This window comes from Gymnodraco acuticeps, unplaced genomic scaffold (genome assembly GCF_902827175.1).
Source record: "Gymnodraco acuticeps unplaced genomic scaffold, fGymAcu1.1, whole genome shotgun sequence".
Lineage (NCBI taxonomy): Eukaryota > Metazoa > Chordata > Actinopteri > Perciformes > Bathydraconidae > Gymnodraco > Gymnodraco acuticeps.
Window position 1 is genome coordinate 857,089 of NW_022992284.1, and position 9,024 is coordinate 866,112.

The 9,024-nt window shown below is 39.2% G+C and overlaps 1 pseudogene; it reads left to right on the forward strand.

The window, feature by feature from the left end:
• Positions 1-1,364: 1,364 nt before the first annotated feature.
• On the forward strand, positions 1,365-8,189 carry LOC117540738 (annotated as a pseudogene).
• The last annotated feature ends 835 nt before the right edge of the window (positions 8,190-9,024 follow it).

Here is a 9,024-nt window from a genome sequence, read left to right on the forward strand (position 1 = left end):
CAGATTCAAAATTGTACAAGTTGAAGCGTTTGTTTTAACAGTTTGCAAGAGCGCAGGACACCGGTACTGCTTTCAAGCAGAACAGGGGCAAACAAACTTAGCGGGAGTGTTTACGTGTTCGGTGTAATGACGTACAACGTCCTCGACAACTTCTGTAGTCCTATTCAGCCACTTGTTAACAACCATCATTTTTCAGACACGTAAACTCTTCAAAAATCACCAGTGGAGTCACTGCCGATGTATTTAATGTCGTGGAACAAAACGTGATCCGTCTCTTAAATTTGTGTCAACCACAGACCTTATTTCCAGCTATTTTCCAAAATCCTATGGAGAAATCCCGTTGACTCTGAGACCAGGGAACCTATAGAGTTAAAATGCTATCTCACTTCTGGGTTTTAGGACTTGTCACTGCACCACTCTATACGATCTAACAGCACTAACATATGTAGTTGTTGTGGAAATATTTTCCAAGGCCCATAACTTTGACCCAGTTTATCAGTTAAAACTGTCCTGACTGAGCACACGCACCTCGTAACCTTGGCTGCTGTGCTCTCAGTGTTCTGTCTCCCTGTTCCTGCCTGTTGGCGTCAGCCTGATAGAGGTGTTATGATTCTATGTTCCTGCCTGTTGACATCAGCTGATAGAGGTTGTATGATTCTATGTTCCTGCCTGTTGACATCAGTGCTGATGTAGAGGTGTTTATGATTTTATCTTGTTATGCAGCATGTTGCTGATGCTCTCAGAACTAGCTAAATACATGGGTCTGAGGTAGAGTTCTTTAGAATTGACGTGGGCAACCTACCCGTGCAGTCAGGACCGTGGACTGCTTGTGACTTGTGATGTGAATTCTCGGCCGTAACTCCAAATAAACCTCCAGTGTTTGACATCGAAGCTCTGCTCTACCGTGTCTCTTTCCTGAGTCGGTGACTCCCACTGCAATTGGCTACACAGAAGTTTCCCTTACAGTAGTCACATTTGTCTACAAATTATTTAGAAATGTTACTTCAGTTGGATGGAAAATTTGCAAGGCGAAAATGTACCTCACTCTTAGTTTATCAAATCACCGACTCACTATAAAAGAAAATGAAAATTGGCCTCAACAGCACGAAAACAAAACCGGTAGGAACCATGTTGTCAAAGTAGCAGCAAAAGGAGCCAATGTAATGTACTGCTCTCTTGCGACACCTTTGTTTGTCTATGAAGTAGATACAGCATCCTGTACCTTAGCTTGTCAAGAATTTGTTGGCAAGACTTATTGAAAAACTTGCTTTGGTTTTGTTGTTATTATTAAGCTGTCCTTTTGGTTGTATAGTTGTCACAACATAGTTCCCCTTTATGGGCAGTGACTAATCAAATGGGTGTGGTCGAGACATAAAAGCCAGGTACTTCTCAAAGCCGGAGCCTATTTGTGATGTTTCATGATCAGCTGTTTTAAGGAGCGACATCATTTGTGTCTTCTATCGTTAGTTAGACACAGAAAACATTGTCAATGGCGTCAGAAAACTATGGGGAAATAAGCTTGGAGGCTATGTGTAAGTTACTGAAAGATAAAGGACTTGGAAAGTGGGAAGATACATTTAAAGGTAAGTTTCTGGTTTGGTTATTTAAATTGATGATTAGGTTTTATATCATCGCTGGCCTAATTGAATAAGCTGATGAAGAAAAATGCTTTAGTTTTTTTTTTATTCAACTTAGTTTATAAACTTGTCATAAAAAACTACAATGTGATACATGACTGTAATTCACTGCATCTTCTTTTACCCGAAAAGGCTGTTATTAAGCTGCGGGAGTTCAATGATGGTGTTCTGACTGAGATGGGCATAGAGTGAGTATCATTCCTTGTCAAACCAGGTTTAACATCATGAAAAGAAGGAAGTGTGTTGCACATTGTCCTGAAGCAGTGGCACTAATTTGGTGCAACAACTTCCCCCTGGCTTGACTTTTAACTTATAACCTACTATGTTTTTTTTAACGATTTCTTTAGTCCACCTGAGGATCGTCAGAAAATCTTGGAGATTATTGTAGCTGGGGAGCCATCAGCTCCCAAGGTGATATAATATTTAGTTTTATTTATTACATCATACTACATGTTCAGGGCCTTCAGCAGAAATGGAGCTTGTTTAGTTGTACTCTTTAGGGTCATCATTTCACAGGTTTTTTTGTTGTACGCATTCTGTTAGGTGTTTAATGATCCAATCCATGGACATATGGAGTTGCACCCTCTTCTTGTCAAAATCATCGACACGCCTCAGTTCCAGAGATTAAGATACATCAAGCAGCTGGGGGCGGGATATTTTGTTTATCCTGGAGCCTCCCACAACCGGTTTGAACACTCAATTGGGTATGTCCAATGTGTGTTAATGTTATCCAAAATCAATATTAGGGGAAGACTTGTTTGCTGTAAATGGACTGTATTTACATATGGGAGCACCTAATAAACAGTTTAAAACAAATTGAATATCCTGTTTTGTAGAAGGACACTCAAGTGGTAATTGTGTGATGACTTTTTATTGTTGTGTGCTGTATGCTTCGGTGAAGGGTGGGGCACTTAGCAGGAGTGTTTGTGAAAGCGCTGAAGGAAAAGTAGCCGGATCTTGGCATCACAGACAGAGACATCCTTTGTGTTCAGATTGCTGGGCTATGCCATGACCTGGGTGAGTGATACACACCTTACTCTTTAATATGAATAATTCATCAACAAAATGACAATTTGCATATAACAATTACTTACCCTGTATTAACTTTTTAATTATTGAAGTTTTTCTCACATACACTTTGAAACAAAGATTAAAAAAAAAAAAGTATGTTAAAATGTCTAACTTCAGTTTGTTTTATAGCCAATCGCCATTTTCTTAAAATATTTATTTTTCTCCGTATATAGGACATGGACCCTTTTCCCATCTGTTTGATCAAATGTTCATCCCCAAAGCAACACGCCCATCTGGTCCACTAGGTGAAAAAATGAGAACCTGGAAGGTGAGCAGTTATTATTCCTATTGTCTGTATTGTGTGACTTTATACCCAACAACAGAAATAAAACACATTTATAAAACACAGCCAGCAGCTGCATGTCATGATCTGATCATGTTTTTTCAATCTGTGATTTTGACTGTTCTACCGTATTGCAATACTACACGGTAAAAGTGTTTGTCTTCTGCCTTAAAGTCAAAACTGCTCCACCAGTTGAAAATCTTCTCAAAGATTGTAGGTCTCCCCTGTGAGGAATTCTATGAATCAACCATAATACCGTAGTGAGGCTGGCCATCAACTTCTCTGATCCCCAACATGTCCTGAACAGTGAATATGAATTGTTACCATCAAGTCGGAGGTACAGGGTCCCACGATTTAATAAAGTTAGACTGAAGCACTCCTTTGTGCACCAGTCCATCCTCTAATTAAATACAGAGCTCAATCCCAGGACAAATGTGCGCTTGAGGGTCTTAAGCCTGTTTTCTCTTCAGTGATTGTTATGTTAAATGTTTGTTTTCTTGTATCGTGTCTTAATATTTGTCCCTGTTTGATGTTGCAAATGGAGCTGCTATGATGCAATATAAAGTATTATCTTACCTTATCACACATGCAATATGTAACGTTAGGTTTGAAATTGCCTTTAATTAATATGTTGTATTTTGTTGCTTTTTTCAGTCAAAAGCAATAAAGCATAATCCTTTCCTAAATGATGCACTATTCCTTTAAGCACAATTAGTTGTGGCATTCATGGTATTATGAGACACACGCAGGGTACTCTCTCAAAGGATATTATAACTACCTTTGTCTGCTTTCTTCCAGGAACTTCTTGAAAGGTTTTCATATATATATATATGAAAAAAAACTGGTCAAGCTTACACACACATATATATATATATATATATTCATATTCTACTCTTAATTCAGGCGTTTCAGTTTAGTTAAAGGGTAAATGGAAACAATATCACTTTAACTTATCAATATGAAATGTATTGATTGCACTATTGGCATACAGAATAATGACACGCCTCACATTTATTATTTTAATGATGCTTTTCATTCTTCTCTTTCCCATTTTCCCTTACTCAATAGAATTGATGTCATTTTTGACTTTTTCAGTTTAAATAACCATTCCCACTCTTCTCATACATGTTTAAGTTATTGCTGATATTTCTGTGTTAAATATCAGCAATAACTTAAACATGTATGAGAAGAGTGGGAGTGGTTAAACATCTGGTATAGGGGGAGCGGTGCAAACCAGGCTGTGTGCTTTACAGAGATCCCTGTCGTTATGTAAGTTTTGGCAACTAAACTGTCATGTTTTCAGCAAAGCCAGGCCCTTTCTATTCAAACAGTGAGTCATTGTTCATTTTTATCACTTTGAATTATCATACTAATATATCAATGAATTTGTGTTCCTTGCAGCATGAGGAGGCCTCTGTAGAAATGTTCGACCACCTGGTGAGATCCAATGGGGGTCTGAAGGGGATGATGGAGGCATATGGCCTGAAGCTGCCCGAAGACTTGGTCTTCATCAAAGAGATGATTAAACCCCCGGAAGCTCAAGAGGAAGTCAGTCATGCAATTTGAATTTAATGATATCAGTTTTATCATTGTAATTGCTACAATAGCCAATGTCTAAGGCCAGTCACTCTGTGCAGTCATCTCCACAGTGGCCATATGAAGGCCGTCCAGAGGAGAAGTCCTTCCTCTATGAGATTGTGGCCAACAAAAGAAACGGCATTGATGTGGACAAGTTTGACTACTTTGCCAGGTGGGGCTTGGTTCAACAGCTAGAGCAGTTCACTTTCTAATGCAATTAAACAAATGTGTATTATACAAATAAATAATTCACATTTAGAACATAGTCCTGGTTATTAAAGAACATGTAGCATTCTCCTGGTGTCTTACATGAGTTTTTGTAATAAGCACATTTTCTTTACTTGTCTTGCCTTTGTGTCCTATCAGGGACTGCCACCACCTGGGCATCAAGAACAACTTTGACCATGACCGCTTCATAAAGTTTGCCAGGGTGTATAAGGTGGACGGGCAGAAGGTGAAAGGGCAGAAGCACATCTGCACTAGAGAAAAGGTGCTGACTTTGTGACATCTGCTTTGGATCAGCTTTTATAACAGCAATCAATTGAAATTATTTGTGGTAACTTATAGATAATTCTGTTAACAGGAGGTGAACAATCTCTATGACTTGTTCCACACGAGGTACTCTCTCCACAGAAGAGCCTACCAGCACAACGTGGTTAAGATCATAGAGCATATGTGAGTATCTTCCCTTCTCACGTTGGTACTCTGATTTTAATAATTTAATTTAATCAAATATTTTGTATGGTATATGCACAAAGTAATAACATATTACTTTCATACAGGATCACAGAGGCCTTTTTAAAGGCAGACCAGCACATCCAGATTAAAGGCTCAGGAGGGGAGATGTTCACCCTCTCCACAGCCATAGCTGACATGGAGGCCTACACCAAGCTGACAGGTCAGCAGAAACCACTTTGTGCTGTGAGCTTGTATTTTAACAATAAAACAAAGCATTATTCATAAACTTACCATGTATTTTTGATCCATTAGAGACACAGGCTCTCACAAACACTCCTCTAAAAAGCCTAAATCCTCACTATGATCTATGTAGAAGAAGATGGTGTAGAAAACGTTGTTTTTCAAGCAGGTCCTCAAAGTGAATTAATTATTAAAAAAACGAGAAAAGTCTTGATGAATTTAAGTAAAAATAGCATAACAATATCTAACATCTGTTTACAAAATGTATGCACTATACTCCATGTCTCGTTTATCCAACACTTCTTTGGGGGGGAAACATACTATTTAAAACACTTCTGCATAATCAGGTGCACTGGGGAACTACTCTTCTGTGCGAGTACTGTTAATGCAGAAATGATCATTTTGGTGGTACCGTATTCCTTTTATCATGTTAGTATGTTTAACAACACAACAAAATAAACTCACCAGATAAATCGTGGCTGAACCTGTCTCTGCGGCCCTGCCTGGGTCTCGTCATGCTGCTTCCCTGAAGGCTCCCACAGGATTGTAGTTGACATCTTCGTAGATTCATCTTCTTATTACAGACACATGCATTTCCTAACATTCGGTCTATATGCTGTAAAATGTATTATCTCTTCGATTTACACACGGCATCTATTGCACGTCTGTCCATCCTGGGAGAGGGATCCCTCCTCTGTTGCTCTCCATGAGGTTTCTCCCATTTTTTCCCCTTAAACTGTGGAGTTTTCTCCGGAAGTTTTTCCTTGTACGATGTGAGGGTCTAAGGATAGAGGGTGTCGTTTTTCTCATACTGATATTCTGAACAATCTGTGCTGTTGTATTTGCTGTCTCTAGTGTCTCTACTGTAGGCTATTTTTATTATATGTACAGCACTTTGGCTCGACCAAAAATCATTTATAAATGTGCTATATAAATAAAACTTGATTTGATTTGATTTTGACCAGAAAACCTTATGCTCTTACTGGGGTAACGAGTTTGGCCAGGGCATGCCACAAGGACATGCTAATGACAACAGGCACATTAGAGCAGATAGGGTTAACTCACCATTTAATCCTTTCCTTACACCTTTACACTTATGTTTTTGGTTTTGTAAAGGTTAAGTTAAGACACAACCATTGGCAATTTAGATTCAAAGTAATGCTCTTCAGCTCACGGAGAAACAAAAACTTGCCATTCTGTTTACAGATGATATTAACAGACTATTTGGTTTAGCAAATGCAATTTGGTCATGGAGTGTTTTTCATATTTTTAAGAACAAATTAAAGTAGAACAAATGTTATCACAAAGTTGTTCTGCAGATGTTGTGTCTCATGCTTCTCAGTTTACAGTGTCAGTGACTTCCTTTTTCTAACTTGCTCTTCTGTCCTGTTTGTCCTTTAGATTGTGTATTTGACTAAATACTCAACTCCACAGAGGATAATCTCCAAAGGCAAGGGAGATTCTAAGAAACATCGTCGATCGTAAACACTACAGGTTTCTGGGTGAAGTCAAGCATAAAGGAACCCCAACCAAGGTGTGCAGTAATGTATTGTTCCTGTATTACATCACATATTTGTAATCAATAATCTCAAGGGATCGCACAGCAGGAAAAAAGATCGATGTCATCTCTTCATCAAAAGAGATTAAGGCAGGAGGGGGCAAAAGCGTAACCTCATTTTTGCTTAAAAGACAGTTATTTTCTTAATGTATTTAAAAAATGTAACTCAGGAAAGCTTAATTCATTTATGTTTCATGACACAACTCTCATTACATCCTATCTCAGCAATGAGATGAGCAGACACGTCTTCGGTTACCACTAATTATTTTTACTTCAAATGTATGTTACCTTATTTCTTTACATACAAATATCAGAAGTTGAGTTACGCTTTTTGTTTGGCAAACTTTGCTGGTGATTGATTACATTCCATATTTTTGTCTCATTTGCAAAGGGTTAGCAAAATCGGTTCAGTCCCCTTTTGAATTTGTCCCTGATTATTACAAAAGTGAAGTTTGTTAAAACAGAGCTGAATGTAATGCAACTAATGTGGTTGAAGAACACATTGCTTGTTTCTGTTGTCTCTACCACTTTACATTGCCTCTTTTCGTATTGTACCTGGCTTTTAAGCAGACTATCCTAGAATTGTTGTTTAGAGAAACTATGCCGTATGAGCAAGAAAGATCATAGTACGAGGTCACATAACACTTAGACTACATCCACAGTAATCCACTGCGTAAAAAAAGCCTTGCGTTCACAGTAGCTATTCCGGGTGGTTTTTATAGAGACCTACGCAGTGAACAATAAAAGAGATGGCGTCATTTTATCTGGAAATGAACAAATCTGCGCCTCAAAGCCAACATCTGGTGAGGTGTGAGTCAGGTGCCTGACTAATAATTATGTCAACAGTATGACATAATCAATGATAAAATCATTAACTTATCATTGTGTGGGGTGTGACAAAACAATCTTTAATACTGATTAATAATAATAATAATAATAATAATTTCAATTTATATAGCGCCTTTCACGAAACCCAAGGACGCTTTACAATGGGAAGTAACAAAACAAAAAGTAATAATAAAGATACATAGGCTGAAGAAAACAAAAACAGGAACAGGTTGCTGAGTACTGTATATTAGTTGAGGCCAAAGGCCTGAGTGAACAGATGGTGTTTGAGGTGTTTTTTGAAGGTGTCCAGAGTGTCTGCATTCCTGATTGCACAGGGGAGAGAGTTCCAGAGGGTGGGGGCTGCGACACTGAAGGCTCTGTTGCCAAATGTTTTCAGCTTGGAGCGCTGGATAGAGAGCAGCCCTTTGTCAGAGGACCGCAGGTGACGAGAGGGGGTGTAGGGCTGAAGGAGGTCAGAGATGTATGGAGGGGCTAGGGAGTGGAGAGATTTGTAAGTCAGCAGGAGGAGTTTGTACTGGATGCATGACTTGACCGGGAGCCAGTGAAGGTGGATGAGGGTAGGGGTGATGTGTTGCCAGGGCAACAATTGCTGTGTGATATGACCTGCTGAACTGACATTTAAAATGAGAGATTACACAGAAATTATGAAGCAATATAAACGTTTAATAAACTGCCACACAGACCCCTGACAGCAACTGGGCAAGCTTACATTATCCTTTTGCAAACACTCTGTTTCCAATAGACTGGAAAAGGTTTGCATCAAGAATACATTCGAATAGGGAATCCCTTTCCCATGCCACCCCGTCCCCCCCCTCTTCCCACCCATCTTGCCATTTCACAGAAAATCCTACCTGATGTTTTTTAGCAATCGTCTGAGTTCATCTATATATTACATATATATTTAAGCAATCATACATGAGAGGCCGTTCTTTAACGTCATTATTGGTACGACAGTACTGCGGCAGGACCGAGGCGCTTGCGCCGAGGTCCGTACGCCTGTACTGGAGCAGTTTGCTTTTCAGGCCAAGGGTATACCGTTTTTCTCAGACGCGGAGGGATACTGACTTGTTGTGAAAAGGCACGTTCTATTTGACCGTTCATTGATCGTGGAATCAAACACGCCTATTGAC